Source organism: Triticum aestivum, chromosome 4A, assembly GCF_018294505.1.
Source record: "Triticum aestivum cultivar Chinese Spring chromosome 4A, IWGSC CS RefSeq v2.1, whole genome shotgun sequence".
Lineage (NCBI taxonomy): Eukaryota > Viridiplantae > Streptophyta > Magnoliopsida > Poales > Poaceae > Triticum > Triticum aestivum.
Window position 1 is genome coordinate 643485902 of NC_057803.1, and position 25017 is coordinate 643510918.

Here is a 25017-nt window from a genome sequence, read left to right on the forward strand (position 1 = left end):
TACTATCTATGCGGTACCATTTTACATATATTGAAATTCTTACCTCAAAGCCTGTTAGAAGGCTGCTGCAGGCTTCGGTCAGCCCGCTCTTGGCGAGCTGAACCTTCTGAATCACCGCACTCATAACAGTGCGGTGTTCCTCTTTGATGGAGGCGCCGTTGAGCGCCTCCAGCAAATTATCTGGCACCTCCGGTTGGACGGAGGCAGCCGGCGTCGCGGTCTTGCCCTTCTTACGAAGGGGTCACCCGCCGAACTCCGGAGCCACTATGGGCTCTGGGGCCGAGTCCGGTGCAAAGTACGGGAGGTTGTCCTGCGACACTTCCGGGGCCTCCTCCCCCTGGTAGGCCCCTTCCTGGGATCCCACCTCGGCATCGTCCGCGTCACGGGGGGTGGTTGCAGTCGGAAGGGAATCCATATCCGACGCACCTAAGGACCCGCTCGTTGAAACAGGAAGATCATCCTTAGGCGGACTGCAGGGTTGTATGTGGCATTGAAAGACATTATGTGGTGAAAAGAAAAAACCTTGAAGTTATTCGGGAGTCCGGATACTTAAGATCTCGCCAGGGGCTTGGCCCTTGGAGGCCAGTCCTCGTCGTCTTCACTAGCGTTGGCGGAGCAGTCCGGGGGAAGAGTTTTTCCCCTCTTGGACCCTTCGGCCTCCCTTGTTGGGGAGGCCTTCCTTTTCTTCCCTCCCCCCGCTGGGGGAGAGGCTTTCTTCTTCTCCTCCTCGCCTTGGTGGGAGGAGTTGGCCTCGGATTCATCATCTGATAGCACCTGAAAATGGGAACTCTTCCGAGTCCCCGTGGCCTTCTTCTTGGCCTTCTTCTCCGGCACCACGTGGGGTGCCGGAGCCAGCAGCCCCGTCAAACGGGCATCCGCTGGGTCCTCTGGCAATGGGGCCAGACAGATAGCCTGTGCCGCCTTCTTCAGCCAGTCCTGTCAAAGGAAAGGGAGTTTAGATCCCGCATAGAGTCAAACTATGGAAAACAAGCGTCCCTTAAAGGACAGAATAACTTACTTCATCAGCTGGACGCTCCAAGCTGAATCCGCGATCTTCGGTAGCGGATGCGGGAGCCTCGGCGCCCTTGAACAGCACCTTCCAGACCTCTTCGTACGTAGTGTCGAAGAGCCCATTCAGAGTCTGGTGCTGCGCCGGATCGAACTCCCACATATTGAAGCCCCGTCTTTGGCACGGGAGAATCTGGCGGATGAGCATGACCTGGACTATATTGTTTATTTCAAAATAGTTGACAACTTATTTCCATTGACAGCTTATTTTCATTCTTCAAAGAATGTGTAGAAGATGGTAGACAGAACCTACTACACCGAAGGCTCCGAATTAACTTATCAGGAGAAAAATCATCTGGTCGCATTTTGTACCGATCTTGAGAATTACAATATCTACAATCAAACTCCTCAACATTATGGTCAATACGCGCCACTAGTGCGCGTGTTGAACTACGGTAACTACCATGGAGATACCCTGGTAAGATTTCTTACTATTACGACATCCGTGCATCTTTTTGCACACTTCTAAAACTAGTACATCATTGCTAACTACAAAGTTATTACTATGTTTTTCAACAGATAATCCCGAATGATTGTGTGCCTCATCTGATGTATACGCACGGTACCCTTCATGTTTTGAACATACAACCAGGTCTTCCTACGAATCTCAACTGTCCATACCAGGTTTCTAAAAGAAGTGGAGACATGACAATCAAAGAATGGAAAAAATGTATGGACAGTCGTACGGAGCTTCTTGGAAGCAAAAAGCAGCGAAGGGCAAGAATTGGAGACAGGATGATCTCCATTCTTCATAATGGAGAGTCAGGGTCTATATTGTTTTATGCTATTTTACCTTAAGGGTGTTTAGGTCCTACCTGATACTGATGATCATGTGCTAAGAACAATTATGTAGGGTTGGGTTCGATGACTATGAGGATGATGATCGTATGACTTATTATTAATAACGAGTAGAAGTTGTATGATGATGCATGATTAGTAGGACTTGTTATTATATATGATGATGTATGATGCGAGCATGCATGAGTTATTATATCAACGGGGTGAAATGAACATATATAGCAGCAGCGTTGGTAAACCAAGGACGAAGATATAAGAGCGGACACTTCTCTCTATTAGCTAGCTAATAACAACCTAAAAATAACCCCCAAACCCCCTAAAGCAGCCACTTTTCTAAAAAAACATGGACTTTTGGTCCCGGTTGGTGCCACCAACCGGGACAAAAGGCCCCCTGACTGGGCTCGGCGCACAGGCCACGTGGAGGCACATTGGTCCCGGTTCGTGTTTGAACCGGGACTAATGGGTGGAGGTATTAGTAACGACCCATTAGTCTCGGTTCATGAACCGGGACTAAAGGCCCTTACGGACCGGGACTATTAGGTGTTTTTCTACTAGTAATGCTTAATAGTGAAAGATTGGAGCAAAATGGTTAGCGATCCCAGAGAAGAACTAGGGGGCAGCAATGAGAAGCGCAGCCCACGATTAGGAGACAGGTTCATCTGCATGCTCCAGTATGATGAATCAGGAGAGCTATACATGTTCTATGCTATTTTACCTGAGAGAGAGAGCAGCAGGAGTGATTTAGCTAGTTCATGCTCTTAGTACTTGTCCTCTCATGTCCGTGTTCTATGTCCTGAACTTAATCTCAAAGAGTGATTTGCTTTTGTGGTGTTATGAACGCTTATAATATCATGACCATGTTAAACTCGATGATATCTTTGCTTTTGGTACAAGTGAATGTTTCTTCTTTAAGCTAGTGTTGGTGGTGATTAGATAGCAGTAATGACTATAATGATTAAATAGTGGTAATGATGACTATGATGATTTTTAGCTAGCTAGTATACTGTTGTTGATGATATGATGCAAGAGTTTTTATATTAATATGAAGATGATGACGATGAGTTATTATATCATTTATGAAAGAAACCGCAGATTAGTTTCAGCTAGATGGATCCTAGCTAAGTGATCAAGTATATGCCATATCCATATTATACTTGATCACACCTAATTAGGTGATCAAGTATAATATGGATATGGCATATACTTGATCACTTAGCTAGGATCCACATGCATCCAGTCGAAACTAATCTACGATACTTTCACCTAATGATTTAACAACTCATTATAATGTAAAACAATCACTAAATTAAATTGAAAACACAAAATTAAAGGAAAAATAAAAAATAAATCCAAAACACCCCCAAACATTTAGTACCGGTTGGTGTTACCAACCGGTATTAATGTCCTACATGCACCCGGGCCTGGCTCGTGCCACGTGATGGCACTTTAGCGCCGGTTCGTGATGAACCGGTACTAGGGGGGGGGGACCTTTAGTCCCCACTCTTTAGTGTCGGTTGCGTAACCGGCACTAAAGGGCCTTATGAACCGACGCTAAAGCCCGGTTCTGCACTAGTGACTAACTTCTCGGTTCACACCAATATGTTCGTGAGGGCTTCCCAATACCTCCAATGCCTGTGAATACTTGAGCATCAAAGAAAATGGTGATAAATTATGAAAAAATATTTTAGTGGGAATGAGAGTGAGCGCTAGTTCACTTGCACGGGTAAGAGCAAGCATGCTATATAAGGATCTTAGAAGTGTACTATCTCCATTACTATGAAGTAAGGTAGGTATAGTGGGTAAATAAAGACTTTATCAGAAATAGTTGTGTATTCTTGCGTTAAATGTATATAAATTCTAATACAACAACTAGTCCACACAAGAGTCTACAATTTGGGTATGTATAGTAGGTAATCAAGACTTTATCAGAAATAGTTGTGTATTCTTGCGTTAAATCTATATAAATACTAATACAACAACTAGTCCACCCAAGAGTCTACAATTTGTAACTACAATTGTGATACTTAAATTTTATTTACATTTATTCTTCTTATAATCACATCGTCCAGGTTATGTTGTGTCACTATTTATTCACAATAGATTGATGTGAATGAGTTTTCTTCCAAGATCATTTATTTTCCTATTATTTACTGTGTACAACATGAAATATGTATAAATTGTTTAGAAAAGTGATCGGTAAACTATCAAATGTCAGTTCATGTTCATCAAATTCATGTGGTTAATAAATAATGCAACCAAATGCACAAACAATAATTTTGAAGATTATGTCACTATTATCTTTTTAGTGAGGTGACTTTGAGAAATAAACTTAGAGCTAAGTGATCAACATCCCGGGAACAACAAAGTTCCAGGCAAAACCATTTCTTTCAACATACCTAAAAAAGACATTACAAAGTAAAATTTAAAACCTTGGTGACAAAAATTGAGCGAGTGTCTGAATTGACTGTACTACATGATACGAAATTATGATGACTATTTTTGGACAAGGGTTTGCGGAAGGATAAGGCCTTTTCTTGTTGACCATGATGGATTTGTTTACAAATTTTACTTATTTTCTCCCTAGTTTAGGTATACCGGCAAACTAGAAGGATCAGTTGAACCATTATTATAACATTTTATAATAAATTAAATGAGATATTCCCATGCCACTATTAATAAATGTACCATACGATAAATGTATCAAGTCTTAATCACCAGTCCAATTTTACATGTGCAAAGCAAGGGGGTTAATAGTAACTACAAGAAAAAAAGATGCTTGTTGCCGCACTATCCATCTGAAGTATAGAAAATATATGATAAAATTTGAATTATTTGAACTACAATCACTTTAGGTGGGCATATTTTGAATGATTTTAATAAATGGATGTGTGCATCAAAATAATGTAGTGGCCGGGGTATTCCTCCTCAAAAAAGAGGAGGATATGTTTTTCTAACTAGAAATTAAAATTGAAATAAAGTATTTTCTAGGGAAATTTGAAATAAAGTAAGTAACTTATACAAATGGAACTTAATACTATCAAGTGTGAACAAGATAACGAGGTGCTTAATTTGGCGATAATAAAAAATTTCCACATGTTATTCTATGAAAAGACATATTGTGGCTTAACCTATTGAATATCAAGTTCTCTTATAAATCACTTGCTCTTTGCAGTACAGAGTTGTTTACTAGTAGCACATGTGCTAGCCCGGATAGTAGTCTTAATAGGAAGGTCGGAAAGTAATGAATTCAACCAAGCGAGCAAGTTACAATTTCTCATTCTAGAGTGTTATTAGAATAATAGGGCCTTGCGACGGCCCAATTGCTGATGAAACCAAAAGTATACAATGAGTTACAACCCATAGAGAATAAACCCTTTGAAGAAACCCACCATGTTTAGCTTACATCTCTCGTCTAAATAATAACAACTAGCATATTGAAGATAAACAGGGGTATGATGCACCATTACGAAGTCCATCTCACTCCATCAGATTGTAATGAATGCCTCAGAAGCATTAGACCCTCCTCAGGAAGCTTTGGTGCGATGGGCTCTAGTTGGTGCTCAAGTTCCGCTTTAGATTCATCATGAAGATTCCACGGGGAGTTCAACACCAGCACCTCAAGGCCTGGAGACTATGCCAAGGGATACATAGAAGGTGATCACCTCGTTATTAAATAGCTAGGGTGTAGCTAAACTAGTGCTTGGGGATACAAGCTATATGACCGAACCTCCCATATATGTTCCCCAGCGGGTGACTCTCTTGGATTCCATGAGCATTGTGAAAGGAATGAAATGTCGTACTTTTTGCAAATGACATGCATCCGAGGCCAATGGGCATCATTAAAACAAATGGCATTGTGAACTTTCCACAGTGCCATATGTTGGAAATATGCCCTAGAGGCAATAATAAAACTAGTCGTCCACCCGTGCAGATGCACGGACTAGCCTATTTTAGGTGGAAGTATGTAATTTGGACTTTTAGTAATATTTGTTACATGGAATACACATTAGACACTAAAAGAAAACTAATATTTCTTGTGCATTTTTGATTGAGCGCAAGAAATAACATGCGACAACGAATGATGCTTTTGTGTGGCAGAAAGGAATATATTTTTAATAAATTTCTGATCAGATGATATACATGTATGCATAGTGTACAAATTCTGTTAACACTAATATTTATCTTCTTGTCATATTTTTGTGACTTATTGGTACATCTATACACACAGTACTAATTAAAGGAAAAATCAGTACAGGACAACATGATAATAGAAAATAATATTAAAATAACATAGTTTAGTCTAGGATTTGTATATTTTCCATCCCAGTTTTCTGAATATATATTCCTTTCAATTAATAGTGTTATTAAATCTTGTCTACTTTGTGAATCCACTATGTATAACCTAGTGATAGTAGTGTATCATGAAACTGTGCAGAAAACCCCAATGGCTCCTTTGTGTTCCGTCTAAGAAGAGAATGAAGTGCGCTCTGTTCCGAAAAAGAAACATGTGGCTAGATTGTAGATAAGCATAGATACTTCAAATTTAATTACAATAACATCAGTTATGTCTGAATGTTTTTCATCAGTAGGAACATGTATAAGACGATCTATCAAATAGGACACTGAGTTTCTGCCAGGATAATCTCTGTTTGAGATAGGGAAATATTCTAGAAATAAATAATGGTCAAGTATAGAAGTAGCGTCAGTGCTAACAATCTAATATATGTAGGAGCATCTGAAGGGACAATATGGCATTTACGTCGTTGCATCATTGGTTAAGATACTAAGAAGACGAACTCAGCATATAAATCTATTTGTTTAATCAAACGTAAAGAAAATATTGAAAAATAAATTGTTTTGTCTAGGTCTCAAATTTCAGAAACGTTACATTGGAATAGAAGGATATAATGATTCCATGTGGTATATACATTAGACAGCTACGTACCATCTGATCATTCACGTTGGTGTGCTCTTTTCTACCGGTTTGAAATAAAATAATGGTCCAGGGTCGGGCATGTAGCCTAGATGAAAAAGTGTAATTGTTTGCCCTATAAGTCCAGCTTAACAGATCCAAGACGTTTTGTTTGGCACACGGTATTATGTTATTTTTGGCTTATGACATCCGAATCCAGTCCCAGAACTATACAGTGGATAAAATTTAGACCCCATGGAATTTATTTGATTTGAACATTATCAATAGAAGAACACAAAGCACATACAAAGTTGATGATTGAGTAACTACTAATTAATTCCAAATATCATGCTGATACATATTTGTGCAACGGAGTGATGACCAAGGAGCCAAGGAGTCCCTGCTAGCAGAACCTGAAAATATCACAGAGCATACTATTAATAACTATATTATTTATTACAGCAAACACATATGGCATATGACTAATCCCATATATTTGATGCCAATTCAGCTAAATGCAAACATGGTAAAGGTCAATAGCACTGAACATGAATTTGTGAATGACAAAAGATGTAAAATCTAGAAGGTAGATGGTAAATACAGAGTGACATTGGCAGCAGCAGCTGGCTAATGTTCAGACCAAAACATCGACAAAAACATGATTACCAACAAAAATTGCAACTCAAGAAAAAAAGATGATACCAGGTGCGCCGTCGTGCGTCATTGGCTGACGGCCGTACGCCATGTGATCCTACAGCCAAACACATGACCTGTTGCCGGTTTTGTGCATATCCGGGATCCTCACTGATTAGAGGAGGAGAGGACGGCTGGGTGGACTCTTCTGTAGGTTCACGATGACTGCAGCAATCCTATCTAGTTCTTCATATTCTCATTGCTCCTCGATGCATTGAACATGTTGCAGTTAACTGGCTTATGAAGATAACCAAGATATGCAGCGAGGTGGGAGGATGACTCTCCCTTAAAGGACAGATCTAAGTAATGTCTGTATGACTGGTCTAATAACTGTCCTCGTCCAACTCCAAGTACAGCCCCACCCTGGCCACGTCCTGCACCTAATGTCTATGCCTGGTCTCATAACTGGCCTCGTCCAACTCCAAGTATAGCCCTGCCCTGGCCACGTCCTACACCTGCAGCAACATGCAGTGCAGCTAGTTCGGCCGCTCTAGTCCCTCCCTACTACTCGCCTAAGCGAATCATTGCATGCATAGTTCTTTTGCTCGTCAGTCTCGTTGACGTCGGCATCCATGATCCATCTAATCAATCTGCTTTCGATAGTCTTTGATACATCCACATCCCCTCGGCTTGCCTGAAAAAAATATGTTGGATTATTGCATGGGCCGAGCTTGAAAGCTGATTAGATTCAAGATTTCTAATATTGGAGAGGAACCCGACCACATGCAGCAGCAGAGGATGAATTTGATTATACACAATTTCTCTTAGATTGATTCGAGCATTGACAGACCACTGAAATCATCAACGTGCTGAAGGCTAGATGCATCGAAGTGAATCCATGATGGGTGAGGAGGAACAACAGTTAGAGAGGATCGATCAACCTCTCATCGGGACACGGGCAGCGGGGGCGAACTGATGGGCACGACAGAGTTTTTGGGAAGGAGACGTGTGCATAGAATGAAGCTTATTTCTTACCGAACGGGCAAGAAACTGATCCGATATTATCTGTTTTGGTTTGTAGCGTGAGAAACCCACCTACCGTTCTTGATCATCTGTGAGATCCGCTTTTTCTTTTTTTCTTTTGCTGACCTCTTATATTTTCTATATTTTAATAACGTGGAAATTTGTAGGATTTTTTTAATGGAGAGATTGAGGGAATTGAGTCATGTGAGAGAGATAACTTATTTTTTTCTCAATGGAGAGATATTAATGAGGCGTGAGAGATTGATACTTTTTTTACGGACAATTTGAGAGAGTTGGGTCATGGGAGGCAGATACATGTTTTTTTCTTCTACGAGTCAATCTACATCGTAATAATTCGGTCCCACCTGATTAACGGCTCATAAAATCTAATTAACGTGGGAATTTGTAGGAAGTGGCTAATTAGTATAGGTATAGATAGATAGATAGATGGTTATTATTGTATTTCCTTGTTCATGATAATTGTCTATTTTTCATGCTATAATTGTATTAACTGGAAACCGTAATACATATGTGAATACATAGACCACAACATGTCCCTAGTGAGCCTCTAGTTGACTAGCTCGTTGATCAACAGATGGTCATGGTTTCCAGACCATGGACATTGGATGTCATTGATAATGGGATCACATCATTAGGAGAATGATGTGATGGACAAGACCCAATCCTAAGCATAGCACAAGATCGTGTAGTTCGTTTGCTAAAAGCTTTTCTAATGTCAAGTATCATTTCCTTAGACCATGAGATTGTGCAACTCCCGGATACCATAGGAATGCTTTGGGTGTACCAAACGTCACAACGTAACTAGGTGGCTATAAAGGTACACTACATGTATCTCCAAAAGTGTCTGTTGGGTTGGCACGAATCGAGACTGGGATTTGTCACTCCGTATGACGGAGAGGTATCTCTGGGCCCACTCGGTAATGCATCATCATAATGAGCTCAATGTGACTAAGTGGTTAGTCGCGGGATCATGCATTACGGAACGAGTAAAGTGACTTGCCAGTAACGAGATTGAACAAGGTATCGGGATACCGACTATCGAATCTCGGGCAAGTAACATACCGATAGACAAAGGGAATTGTATACTGGATTGACTGAATCCTCCACATCGTGGTTCATCCGTTGAGATCATCGTGGAACATGTGGGAGCCAATATGGGTATCCAGATCCCGTTATTGGTTATTGGACGGAGAGGTGTCTCGGTCATGTCTGCATGGTTCCCGAACCCGTAGGGTCTACACACTTAAGGTTCGGTGACACTAGAGTTGTTATGGGAAATAGTATGTGGTTACCGAAGGTTGTTCGGAGTCCCGGATGAGATCCCGGACGTGACGAGGAACTTCGGAATGGTTCGGAGGTGAAGATTGATATATTGTAAGAAGGGTATTGGAGTCCAGAATTGTTCTGGGAGTACCGGGTGACGACCAGCGTGACCGAAAGGTGTTTCGGAGGCCCCGACAAGCGTTGGGGGGCCTTATGGGCCAAGTGGAGGGGGCACATCAGCCCTCTAAGGGGCTGAGCGCCCCTCCCACCCCATCTCACGTAACCTTGAGAGGTGGGGGCGCCACCCCTAGGGCAGCCACCCCTCCCGGCTTGGGGGGCAAGTTCCCTAGGGGTGGGGGCGCCCAAACCCATCTAGGGTTTCCCCTGTGGCCGCTGCCCCTCCCCTAGGGAAACCCTAAGGCGCCTCCTCCTCCCCCTTCCCCCTATATATAGTGAGGGAGAGAGAGAGGGCAGCCGCAACCCTTCCCCTGGAGCAGCCCCTCCCTCCTCATACATCTCCTCCTCCTCTGTAGTGCTTGGAGAACCACGAACTCCACCAACACCACGCCATCGTGCTGTCAGAGTTCTCCCTCACCATCTCCTCTCTCCTTGCTGGATCAAGAAGGAGGAGACGTCCCCGGGCTGTACGTTTGTTGAACGCGGAGGCGCCGTCCGTTCGGCGCTAGATCGGATCTTCCGCGATTTGAATCGCCGCGAGTACGACTCCATCAACCGCGTTCTTGTAATGCTTCCGCTTAGCGATCTTCAAGGGTATGAAGATGCACTCCCTCTCTCTCTCATTGCTAGAATCTCCTAGATTGATCTTGGTGATACGTAGGAAAATTTTGAATTATTACTACGTTCCCCAACACCATAACGTGGTAGCATGAGCAACATTCACAATTTTATGTTATTATTATTGAATCACAAACACAAAATTGACTGAAGGTGGCATATGTAAACTAGTTAGGTCCGCAATAGTTTTCCAACTTTCACGACAATTGAACAACTAAAAATAGTGTGTGCAAGTTTGTTTCAGAACAAATTATATAGGATAAATCAGGCACATTTTGAGGTTTATTCTAGAGTGTTTATGTCGAATTTAGTGGAACTGAGTAATAAACCAACAACATATTTCTTGTTACAATGCATTGAATGCATTCCTAACCTAAATGAGACATTGTGAATTTACCAAACAAATGGAAAAAATTCCTCACAACAAATTCAAAAGATCAAAGTAGTATTTTCTCACTCCAAAGTGAGTCTTTTCGTTTGATGCTTATATCTTAGTACGGAGATCGAGGTCTATTTTCTCCTTACAATTGCTGCAAATGAATATGTGCGTGAATATAAAGAGCACATAATTCCTCATTGATGAGGTAGATGGGCAAAATGAAAAATAGGAAAATACAGTGAATAATAATGTCAGCATCATTCATGCGAATAAATATCTTTTGTTCTTGGTACAATGCCTTGGCCTGTTTAGGGACTCTTTATTTCAAAGGATTTTGAGAGGATTCTAATTAATCCTAGGAAATTTTTACTACATGGGTTGTTTGATTCATGGGATTCTAAACCATATAATTTTTCCTTAGGATTCATTTCTATTATTCACTCCATACTCTTGGAAAGAGTCCTACGTTTTCCTGTTCTCTACCAAACAACAATTCAATAATGTAGTATTGAAGGTGACATGACATTCCAACTATGTGCTTTTTTTCTGTTCCTACGTTGTATGATGCTTCAAATGAAAGAGACCTTTACTCAACAAGTGCCACATAACATCACCAAGCGGTAGGATCATACTAAGATTTGATGTAAGTGCTCGTACAGTCCATGCATATAATGTATCTCATTTAAGACATCACCAGACACCTAATTGGCCAAAAAACATACTAACACGGTTCCACTTGTTTTTTTCCCCTAACATTAGACGGGTGCGGCAAACACTCGCTTCCAGACTTCTCCGGTAAATCCGTGGATTTGCCTCCCCTCTGCCTGCTACTCTAGCGGCCAGCGGAGGGGAGGGGAATTCTGGTTCCTCCACTCCGATTAGTAGTTTAGTTAGGGTTTTTTAGTCCTTACAGGTGCGACACTCTGACGGATGGCGGCTCGCACTGGTGGAAGTAGTGGTTGCTTGGTGGTCTTGGAATCTCGATGTAATATTTATTATGTTTTAGATATTTTGTATTTTCGGTGAAATTTTATAATATATTTGATGTTTTTTCACAAAATAAAGGTGGTACCGGATAGAGACGTGTTTGTTGTATGCATGTTTGCTTCCCTGTGTAACAACTAAGGGCACCTCCAACACTGACTCCTAAATTGGACACCTTACCTGTTCATGGATCGGTGGGGTCCAGTCCACGGACAGTGATGCAGAAGGGGGTCATCCAATGCTTATTACCTAATAATCCCATTTGTCCGGTTGAGAGGGGAGAGAGGAGAAAGGGAGAAAAGAGAGGAGAAAAAAAGAGAGAAGACCACGTGGTTGCTTTCCGTTGGTCAAGTTGATGTCCAGACACTCCCAAACCAGCCACAAATTTGCTTCCAATATACCGTATTTCGGACATGCATACTGATCCAATGACACTTTAGGAACTCAATTGAATGGCATAAGTGGTCCGGACATAGACATATACGGGAGGTTCGAGGGTTTGCCTTGGAGATGCCCTAACAACACGACATAATTGGTCTTCCTCTGTAGGCTCGGTTGCCGAAAGAAAATTTAGTTGTTTCCCCAGATCCTATTGGTCTTAAGAGGTCGGAGGAATCACATATCAATTTCCAAATTTAGATTGAGTTTATTCTACATTATGTTTTGTGTGTTCGTGAGGGTAGCATCTTGACACCAGAGATGTTGTCACGCGGAATAGTCAAATGTCTCATCCCATCTTGATTTTGTCATTGCGCTACTCTCAGGAGCCCATGGTGTCTTGGTCCCATGGAACTTGGCTATTGATCTGGCGGGTTCTCGTCCTATGATATATCCTAACTTAGCAGTGATGGTGGTTATGTGTTAATGATTTTTCTTTGGTCGATGGTTCTCATGAGGATGAGGCACGAAAGCCATCTTCTTGGTCTTGTTCATCGTCGCCGCCTGGGGGAGCACCGACCTGACACTTCCTTCCCATTTGTTGGGGGTTAACTAGTAGAAAGCACGACTTTCGTTCGGGCCAGATAAGCTCATTAGTCCCGGTTAAGTCACGAACCGGGACCCATGGGGGCATTGGTCCTGGTGCATGAGGCCAGGGGGCCTGCCGGGCCTCGTTGGGGCATTGGTCCCGCTTCGTCTGGCCCCTTTGGTCCCGGTTGGTGGGACGAACCAGGACCAATGGGCCTCGCTCCTGGCCCATCATCATTGGTCCAGTTGGTGGCTTGAACCGGGACCAAAGGGTGTCCTTTAGTACCGGCTCAAGCCATGATCCGGGACCAATGATGTGCCTATATATACCCCCTCGCCGGCGAGCAGAGCACTCCATACTCCTCTGTTTTTTCTGGCTGGCAATGGGAGGGCTTTGTGGTGCTCTAGCTCACCTCCTATGCTCATGAGGTGTTCGATGGAATGCCCGAGCCACAATACTTAAGCTTTTTCCTCTCCCAGCTCGATCTTCAAGCTCCATTTTCCTCAATATTTGTCTAGGTTTAGCGGTCCGTCACATCCCGTCCCCATCTTCACCGTCGTCGATCGCTCGCGCCAATCTCGTCGCCGACACCACCGTGGTGAGCCTCTTGTTCTTATCTTCTTTCTAAAAGGAAAAAATTCTTACTTGTATGTTTAGATAGATACTTGTATAATTTTCTTGCTTTTATTATTGCTTCTTATTATGTAGTGCGATGGTTTTGGTATCCGCCCCTCGGCCCTCGGCCTGTCTATGATTCAGATGTGGTATATATTATCTTTATAACTATTTGGTTCATTTATTGTTTATGACAATTATGCCGACCAACGTGACATAGATTTTATTTATCTAGGAGGTATGTGAACCGGAAATTCCAACCGACCCTATTGTCAAGAGGTTAAATTTAGTTGAATAAGGAAACAATTTCTTGAAGGAAAAAATTAAAAAAATTGAGAAGGAGAAGATGATATTGGAATTGCATGTTGCGAATGTCGTCGATGATCACAAGATCAAGATGGATGCAATGCACTTGAAGATTAGAAAGATTAGAAAATATGCCATTTATAACGAGGCTTGGTATCATTATGTTGTTGGATCAATTGTTACCTTGGTTGCGATTATGATCGAATTTGTTTTCGCATTGAAATGTTTTACATAGTTTCAATGTATGGTTTAATTAATTAGATGCTCTAGAGAGCTATATGTTGTTCAATGAGAACTATGTATGTACTTTGGTTTTAATGTGATGATGAACATCTATTAATTTGCTCACTTAATTATCTATTCATGATGTTCCGTAATGGTTTTTAACACACTTAATTATATATAATGCACGCAGATGAACCGGCAATAGATGTACGGTGACAGACACACCTCCAAGTACATTAAGGGCATGCATAATTTTCTCTAAGTGGTTGAGGCAAACAAGCAGAATGGTTTTATGTGTTGTCCATGCTCTATATGTGGGAATACGAAGTCTTACTCTGACTCGAAAACCATTCACACCCACCTGCTTTATAAGGTTTCATGCCACAGTATAATGTTTGGACTAAGCACGGAGACATAGGGGTTATGATGGAAGACAGCAAAGAAGAAGACGACGATGACAACTATGTGCCCCCTGAATACGGTGATGCTGCAACGGGGAAAGTTGTTGAAGATCAAGAGGAACCAGACGATGTGCCCGATGATGATCTCCACCGGGTCATTGTTGATGCAAGGAGACAGTGCGAAGTCAAAGGAAGCTCAAGTTCGATCGCATGTTAGAGGATCACAGAAAAGGTTTGTATCCCAATTGCGAAGATGGTAACACAAAGCTCGGTACCGTGCTGGAATTGCTGCAGTGGAAGGAACAGAATAGTGTGCCTGATAAAGGATTTGAGAAGCTACTTAAAATATTGAAGAAGCTTCCAAAGGATAACAAATTTCCCGACAGTATATATGCATCAAAGAAGGTTGCATGCCCTCTAGGATTGGCGGTGCAGAAGATACATGCATGCCCTAATGACTGCATCATGTACCATGGTGCGTACGAGGATTTGAACGCATGCCTGGTATGTGGTGCATTGCGGTATAAGATCAAACGAGATGACCCTGGTGATGTTGACGACGAGCACCCCCGGAAGAGGGTTCCTACCAAGGTGATGTGGTATGCTCCTATAATACCACCGTTGAAACGCCTATTCAGAAACTAAGAGCATGCCAAGTTTATGCGATGGCATAGAGAGGACCGTAAGAAAGACGGGAAGTTGAGACCACCCGCTGACGGGTCGCAGTGGAGAAAAATCGAGAGAAAGTACTGAGAGGAGTTTGCAGGTGACGCAAGGAACGTATGGTTTGGTTTAAGCGCGGATGGCATTAATCCTTTTTTGGGGAGTAGAGCAGCAACCACAACACCTGGCCCGTGACTCTATGCATCTATAACCTTCCTCCTTGGCTGTGCATGAAGCGGAAGTTCATTATGATGTTAGTTCTCATCCAAGGCCCTAAGCAACCCGGCAACGGCATTGATGTGTATTTAAGGCCATTACTTGAAGAAATTTTAAAATTGTGGATTGGAAACAGTGTACGTGCATGGGATGAGCACAAACAGGAGGAATTTGACCTGCATGCATTGCTTTTGTCAGCATCAATGATTGGCCTACTCTCAATAACCTTTCAGGACAGACAAACAAGGGATAGCACTCATGCACGCACTGTTTAGATGACACCAAATATATATACGTGGACAAATGCAGGAAGAATGTGTACCTGGGGCATCGTCGATTCCTTCCGACCAACCATCAATGTCGAAAGAAAGGCAAGCACTGAACTCGATCGGTGGAGGGGCGCGCTGAATTTGAAGATAGGGCGGTGATGGCCGGCGTAGACCGACAAGCGGACAGGCGCACGGACGACGGTTGTGTCGTGCGAGGCCGCCGGTTCAGGGCGACGGACGGGTAGACGCGCGGACGACGGCCGTTAAGGGCCGCCTGTCGTGCGAGGCCGTCGGGTCGGTGAAGGGGCCGGCCGGCTACGCCGGTGTTGGAGTAGAGACACACGGCGCGGGTAGACGGCGACGACGGGCGACACAAACCGATCAAGTATAGATCAAAAAACCCAAAAGAACACGTCGTTCAAGATGACCAGTGGGAGAGAGAAAAACCTAAAGCGAGGGCTCAGGAAAAAGACTCTCTCGGGCGGTCGGTCAACACGACCAGCGGACAAACCCTAGGTACGGGCGGTGCCGCCCTCGGGGGCGGCGCGCGGGTGTGGAAGCGCCGATGGCTAGGGTTTATGACCGAGATAAAGCTGATACCATGTTAGAAAGAAGAGAAAGATTGGGGAAATAGTTGATGTATTGTTTGAGCCTTATAGGCATATATATAGGAGTACATAATCATTTTGGAGTATAAAGTAAGTAGAATAATATCATATGTTATCCTAGCTTTTCTAATAATTACGATACTCAACACCAATTTATCCTCTGTTAGTTGGCTTCCTTGCCTGTTTACCCTTTCAGTCCATTACTCCCCTGCAGCCTCTCCCTTCTCAGATGTGAGACAAACACCATAAAAAAGAACATAGGAGATGAATGAACTTATTTATGGAGATTATTAATAAAGAAAACTTGTGTATACAGAGAAAATGCTTTGGGATCATTGCTCTAGTATAAGCTCGTTCAAGCAAGGTGAGCACGACACAAAGAATTTCCTTGGAAAGGAAAAGCAGGGCAGTATGGCGTGCTCTAATTATCCGATAGTCGTACATGACATGGCGACATCTTATTTTCATACACCCTTAACTCGTGACTTACATAGCGAGCCTTCGTGTGAGACCAATTTAATGAATTGCTTGTCCGTGACGGAAAAAGAAACGGAAGAGCTATTTGGCAAATTTCAGATTTTGGGTTCCTCCTAGCAAATGCATTGCCTGCCGTTGGATGCGCCGCGCAGATCTTGATGTGTGGTTGCTTGCCTGTACGCTTTTGAAACTCGTTCGCCACATAATAAAAACTGCGCGAACTCATTTTATTCGTACACAACCGAGTCACCGCATTGGCTAGTGCCTCAAGCTTGACATGGGAGACCTAGGATCGAACATGCCTCCTTTACTTTTCTTTTCTTTTCTTACTATAGGTGGTAAAATATGAAAAAACATGTTTTGTTTAGGTACATGGCAATGTTTCTGGAAATAAATATACATGACAGTTTTTTTTATTTGAACTTGTCATATAGCCAATTTAAATATATTTTTAATGTTCACACGTCAAGTTGTTATGCACACATGGAAAGTTTTTAGAAAAAAAATTCCTTATCCCATGGAAAATTCAGAACTTTTTTTTGTCTTCAACACATGGCAATTTCAGGCCCTTTTTTCCCATGGCAAGCTTTGGGAATTTTTATGACTTATTTATTGAATTTTTACTATTAAGAGTGTGGCAATTTCATTTTTAATGACAGACAATTTTATTATTAAGAGCGTGGCAATTTTATTATTAAAAACATGGCAATTTTATTTTAATCATATGGCAACTTTACTTACTTTTGATCATGGCAATTTCTGCCTCTGATTTTTATTTATTTTAAAAAAATATATAAAAGCATGGCAAGTTATGTATTTGTTAACACTCAATTGGAAGGAAATGTGTTTTTTAACATCACGGCGAATCATGAACTTGTCGTACTATATCTTTTGTACAAAGATTCTTTATAAATTAGAGGATGGCAATTTTAAATAGCATTTGCAAATTTATGTTTCTCTGCCTTTTTCTATAGGAAGAAAAAAATGTTTTCTCAATTGATGGCAATTTGTTCGAAAAATCCAGAGGGAAGAAACAAAAATCTGATAACTCGGCCTCTAGACCAACCTGGGGCTCACGCTAGAAGCCCACTAGAGCTAACGCTCGAGGGAGTGTACTCCCTCCACTTTTGTACACAAGGCCACAAACCCATATTACAGGTACAAAGGCAAAAGTTAATGTCTGCTTAAGTCAATGTTGTAAGCCAACTTGTCTCATTGTTTGTCCTGTTAATTAATGTGTGTTTTTCTCTCCTAGCACAACAAGCCAATGCTCTCACTCCTCTTCGGTTGATTAATGAGGTGCATGAAAGCCAACCTTCTCATTCCCACATGCATGCAAGCGATAACTAATGTCATCCTTTGCTAGCATGAGGCAAACATCATTAATTTTGTCTTGATTAGTGTTAGTAGCCTTGTATATGAAAATGGAGGGAGTATTTATTTCGTTGTTTTAATCCTTCCCCAGCAAATGAATCATTCATAGAGTGAACCTCCCCAACTGGCGCTAGATATTAGGGTTAGAAAAGGCTTATTCTTGATTTTTCTACTGATTTTTTTTGAATGCATTATTCAATTGGCCGTCGGTGATTATAACTTAGCTCCAATCCCACTAGCATCTAATCCTTGAAACCCTACTACCACACACACTTTCTCTTTTCCTCCTTCCTACCAGCACCACCTCATTCTAGATCTCATTCTCTTCTCTCTCAATCTACTCTCATCTCTCTCACTCTCGCCGACCACATGGTTTGTTTTGATCTCGTCCCTTGTCTCCTCAACTTCATTTTCAACCTTTAGAGGATGACGACAAAGGAACATGGACGAGGGTGGCGGCGCTCCCCTATGGCCAACATTGGCGCTCTCATTGTCCTTGGAGCATGAGTGAGGGAGTCCCAGACTAGGGGGTGTCCGGATAGTCGAACTATCATCATCGGCCGGACTCCAAGACTATGAAGATACAAGATTGAAGACTTCGTCTCGTGTCCGGATGGGACTTTCCTTGGCGTGGAAGGCAAGCTTGGCGATACGGATATGTAGATCTCCTACCTTTGTAACCGACTCTGTGTAACCCTAGCCCTCTCCGGTGTCTATATAAACCGGATGGCCTTAGTCCATAGGACGAACAACAATCATACCATAGGCTAGCTTGTAGGGTTTAGCCTCCTTGATCTCGTTGTAGATCTACTCTTGTAACCCACATCATCAATATTAATCAAGCAGGACGTAGGGTTTTACCTCCATCAAGAGGGCCCGAACCTGGGTAAAAACATCGTGTCCCTCGTCTCCTGTTACCATCCGCCTAGACGCACAGTTCGGGACCCCCTACCCGAGATCCGCCGGTTTTGACACCAACATTGGTGCTTCCATTGAGAGTTCCTCTGTGTCGTCACCGATAGGCTCGATGGCTTCTACGATCATCATCAACGACGCAGTCCAGGGTGAGACCTTCCTCCCCGGACAGATCTTCATATTCGGCGGCTTTGCACTGCGGGCCAATTCGCTGGGCCATCTAGAGCAGATCGAAAGTTACGCCCCTGGCCGTCAGGTCAGATTTGGAAGTTTGAACTTCACGGCTGACATCCGCGGGGACTTGATCTTCGACGGATTCGAGCCACAGCTGAGCGTGCCGCACTGTCACGTCAGGCATGATTTAGCTCTACCGCTGGACAGTACCCTGGAGGCCGCACTCGAGCCCGCTCCGATCCTCAAATCGGAGCCGGCCGCGCAGATCGAGGACGGATGGCTAGACATCGCCTCGGGTGCTGCAACCTCTACGGTGATAGAGCCGAACACTGACTTTGTCCCTCATAAAGCTCATGACTCCAAGGTACCGGACTCCTCGCCGAACTCCGAAACCCCCGCGCCCGCCCTGATCGAATCCGATTGGGCGCCGATCATGGAGTTCACTGCAGTGGACGTCTTTCAACACTCACCTTTCGGCGACATCTTGAGTTCGCTAAAATATCTCTCGTTATCAGGAGAGCCCTGGCCGGACTACGGTCAGGACGGTTGGGATGCGGACGACGAAGAAATTCAAAGCCCACCCACCACCCACTTGGTAGCCGCTGTCGATGATTTAACCGACATGCTAGACTACGACTCCGAGGACATCGACGGTATGGACGACGATGCCGGAGACGACCAAGAACCAGCGCCCACTGGGCACTGGACAGCCACCTCATCGTATGACATATACATGGTGGATATCCCAAAAGATGGGAATGGCGAAGGAACGGAGGAGGATGGCCCCTCCAAATAGCAGCCCAAGCGCCAGCGTCAGCGGCGCCGCTCTAAATCCCGCCACAGCAAGAATGAAGACTCCGGCACCGGAGACAATAATACACCGGACAGTGCCGAAGACAACCCGCTCCAGCAAGATGCAGCACAGGAGGACGGAGACGCCAGCCCTCATGAGAGAGCGGCAGAAGAAGAGGTAGAGGATTATATGCCTCCCTCCGGAGACGAAGCAAGCCTCGACGACGATGAATTCGTCGTGCCTGAGGATCCCGTCGAACAAGAGCGTTTTAAACGCAGGCTTATGGCCATGGCGAACAGCCTCAAGAAAAAGCAGCAACAGCTTAGAGCTGATCAGGATCTGCTAGCCGACAGATGGACTGAAGTCCTCGCGGCCGAAGAGCATGAGCTCGAACGCCCCTCCAAAAGCTACCCTAAACGCAAGCTGCTCCCCCGATTAGAGGAGGAGGCTTACGAACCCGCATCACCAGGAGACAATACGGCTGACCGACCACCCCGTGGTCACGACAGAGTGGCCTCCAGGCCCTTCACCAGACCCGTACCCCGGCATCGCTCGAAAAGCACACGGCCACAGGGGAACACTCCGGACTTGCGAGATATATTGGAGGATAAGGAAAGACAATCAAGATTGATCTATGGATCGCGTGGGCGTCCCACGATACGTGACGACAATCGTCGCGCCGGACACAGTAAGTCCGGCCGGGCCGAACAAAATAGACCAAGCTCCCTTGAGCTCCGTCGTGATATCGCCCAGTACAGAGGCGCCGCACACCCACTATACAGATGAAGTAATGGATCATCAACTCCCCGAAGGGTTTAAACCCGTCAATATTGAATCCTACGATGGCACAACAGACCTGGCGGTTTGGATTGAGGACTATCTCCTTCACATCCACATGGCCCGCGGCGACGACCTTCACGCCATCAAATACCTCCCCCTCAAGCTTAAAGGACCAACCCGGCATTGGCTCAACAGCCTGCCAGCAGAGTCAATTGGGAGTTGGGAGGACCTGGAAGCCGCATTCCTCGATAACTTCCAGGGCACTTATGTGCGACCACCAGACGCTGATGACCTAAGCCACATAATTCAGCAGCCAGACGAATCGGCCAGGCAATTCTGGACACGATCCTTAACCAAGAAAAACCAAATCGTCGACTGTCCGGATGCGGAGGCCCTCGCGGCCTTCAAGCATAACATCCGCGACGAGTGGCTTGCCTGGCACCTAGGACAGGAAAAGCCGAAATCCATGGCAGCCCTCACATCACTCATGACCCGCTTCTGCGCGGTTGAAGACAGCTGGCTAGCACATAGCAATAACCTCAGCAAAAATTCTGGCAGTCCGGACTTCAAGGACCGAAATGGCAGGCCGCGTCGCAAGAAAAACAAACGCTGCATTAACGACGATCATATTGAGGATACAGCAGTCAATGCCGGATTCAGAAGCTCTAAACCCGGTCAGCGGAAAAAGCCATTCAAAAGAACTACTCCGGGTCCGTCCAATTTGGACCGAATACTCGACCGCTTGTGCCAGATACACGGCACCCCCGAAAAGCCAACTAACCACACCAACAAGGACTGTTGGGTATTCAAGCAGGCAGGTAAGTTAATTGCCGAAAACAATGACAAGGGGCTACATAGCGATGATGAGGACGAGACCCAACCGCCGAACAATAGAGGACAGAAGGGTTTCCCCCACAGGTGCGGACGGTGAACATGATATACGCAACGCACATACCCAAAAGGGAGCGGAAGCATGCACTCAGGGATGTCTACGCGATGGAGCCAGTTGCCCCGAAGTTCAATCCATGGTCCTCCTGCCCGATCACTTTTGACCGAAGGGACCACCCCACCAGCATCCGCCACGGCGGATTCGCCGCACTAGGCTTAGACCCAATCGTCGATGGATTTCACCTAACCAGAGTCCAGATGGACGGCGGCAGCAGCCTGAACCTGCTTTACTAGGATACAGTGCGCAAAATGGGCATAGACCCCTCAAGGATCAAACCTACCAAAACGACCTTTAAAGGCGTCATACCGGGTGTAGAAGCCAATTGTACAGGCTCAATTACACTGGAAGTGGTCTTCAGATCCCCGGATAACTTCCGAAGCAAGGAGTTAATCTTCGACATAGTCCCGTTCCGCAGCGGCTATCATGCCTTGCTCGGACATACTGCGTTTGCAAAGTTCAACGCGGTGCCGCACTACGCATACCTCAAGGTCAAGATGCCAGGCCCTCGAGGAGTCATCACGGTCATCGAAAACCCTGAACGTTCTCTCCGCACGGAGGAACATACAGCGGCTCTCGCGGCAGAAGTACAAAGCAGCCTCTTAAGGCAATTCTCTAGTCCGGCCGTTAAGCGGCCGGACACAGCTAAGCGCGCCCGGAGTAACTTACAACAAGACCACCTGGCACGTTCCGAGCACGCGTAGCAGTGCGGCCCCAACCCCAGCTCCTGCGAAACGTTAAAGCAGATCCTTCGCATGCACCATTACGCTCTGAAGATACCATGGGCATGGGGAGAGGGGCACGACCACGGTAAACCCAGACTGCGGCTAAACCGCACCAGGGGCTCTCAAGTGTGTCGTTCTTTTTTCTTTTCCTTTTACCTTTTATTTTTTACACACAGGACTCCGTTTGTCAGAGGCCCTGTCCGGCAGCAGATGTGTCGAACTCACGATGTAACAGCCAGGGAAGGATAAAGGCTAGAACAAATATACAGGTGGTCTCCGTTACGATGATTTTTATACACCAATCTGCAGCCTACCCCTGGAGGGGGACATGTTTAACAGTCCCATACCTTGCTTATCGCACTATTTGTATCGTTCTGCATTCGTAGCAGCACTTATTGAATAAAACAATGCAATACCTTTTTGCTTATAATTGCATTTCCTTTTCATACATATGTTCATTCACGGCATATTGCATCCGTACACTTTGGTACGGCTAATACACACCAGGGGCTTATGTTCCCCGCATCATGGTGTGATAAGTCCGAACACTTTCACAAGTGCGGCACCCCGAACTTATAGCACTATATGCATCGGCTCCGAATCATGTCTTGGGTCAATAGTTGGGTTTGCCCGGCTCCAATGTTTTGGTACCTTACATTCCGTTATATCGGCTAAGGTAGCACTGGGAGAACCACTGCGATTGCGCCCCAGTTGAGATGGGTTAACGCCTCAGTGGAGAAAGCTAAAACTGGCCGTCATGATGAGGCGAGAGCCGGTCGCTGTTCGAGAGGTTTTTTGCGAGTCCTTAAAGACTTATGCCGCTTAGAGCGAGGAGTCGGATACTGTCCGGCCAAGGCATGGATAGCGCCCCAAATTCGGCCTTCCGAAGACTAGGGGCTTCACCGAAATTTAAAATTATAGAATTCTATGGCTAAGTGAGAGTGTTCAAGCATTATAAGTCCGGTTGCCTTGTTCGCTGTGTCGAGCGCCTCCCTAGATGGACCCAAAAATGGGAACAAGAGCGCTCGAGTTTATCCCAAACACACCAGCACTCGTGGCATGGGGGCTGAAGCCGACGACTTGCCATCTCTCAGATTTGATAAACAGCCGCACAGAAGGTAATATTTTAAATTAACAAGCGTTGCTTAGCGCATATGAACCAAGTTTTCAGCGCATAGGATAACGACATGCGAGTCTACTCAAATATTACATCTTTGGAGCACTCACCTGCAATAGTGCGGGCACCCTTCAACACACTCTTATAATACATCTCGGGCGTCCGATGCTCCTTGCCCTCTGGTGGGGGGTCCGTCACAAGCTTCTGGGCATCCATCTTGCCCCATTGCACCTTTGCACGGGCAAGGGCCCGACGGGCACCCTCAATACAGGCGGAGTGCTTGATAACTTCAACCCACGGGCACGCATCCACCAGCCGCCGCACCAGGCCGAAGTAGCTCCCAGGCATAGCCTCTTTAGGCCACAGCCGAACTATGAGGCCCTTCATGGCCTGTTCGGCCGCCTTGTGGAGCTCGACCAGCTGCTTCAGCTGGTCGCTAAGGGGCACCGGATGTCCGGCCTCAGCATACTGAGACCAGAAGACCTTCTCCATCGAGCTCCCCTCCTCGGCCCGGTAGAATGCGGCAGCATCGGACACGCTGCGAGGAAGATCTGCGAACGCTCCTGGAGAGCTCCGAATTCGGGTAAGCGACAGGTAATTAACACTCACATGCTTACTTTGCATGAAAAATGCCTTACCCGCTACTATTTTCTTTACCGCCTCGATCTCCTGGAGGGCCTTGTAGGCTTCGGCCTTAGCGTCTTTGGCACTCTCAAGAGCCGTTGCAAGCTCAGACTCTCTAGTCTTCGAGTCACGCTCCAGGCTCTCATGTTTCTTCACGAGATCCTGGAGCTCTTGCAGTACCTCCGCCACCCGCGCCTCCTGTTTCTCTCGCTCGGTGCACTCCGCAGCCGCATTGCGTTCGGCCGCGGCCACCGCCTCTTTCAGGGTCGCCACCTCGTTAGTGGCCCCTGCAATACCCAAGTTATCCTTGTCATTTTTCTTGCAACTAAATCCTTTTCTGTAAGGTACAATTTTCATAAGGTATTACTCACCTTCTTTTTCCTCGAGCTGCTTCTTGGCACGTCCGAGCTCGTTCTTGGACCGCTCGAGGTTTTCCTTCAAAGTATTGACCTCTGCAGTCAGTGCGGCGGAGGTCAGCAGCACAGCCTGCAATCCCATATTGACATATTTTCATGACTCCTGCGTTTATCTTTCTAAAGATCCTCAGTCCGGCTTTTCTTTCCGAACACCGAACCGAGCATCAGGGGCTACTATCTATGCGGTACCATTTTACATTTATTGAAATTCTTACCTCAAAGCCTGTTAGAAGGCTGCTGCAGGCTTCGGTCAACCCGCTCTCGGCGAGCTGAACCTTCTGAATCACCGCACTCATAACAGTGCGGTGTTCCTCTTTGATGGAGGCGCCGTTGAGCGCCTCCAGCAAATTATGTGGCACCTCCGGTTGGACGGAGGCAGCCGGCGTCGCGGTCTTGCCCTTCTTACGAAGGGGTGGCCCGCCGAACTCCGGAGCCACTATGGGCTCTGGGGCCGAGTCCGGTGCAAAGTACGGGAGGTTGTCCTGCGACACTTCCGGGGCCTCCTCCCCCTGGTAGGCCCCTTCTTGGGA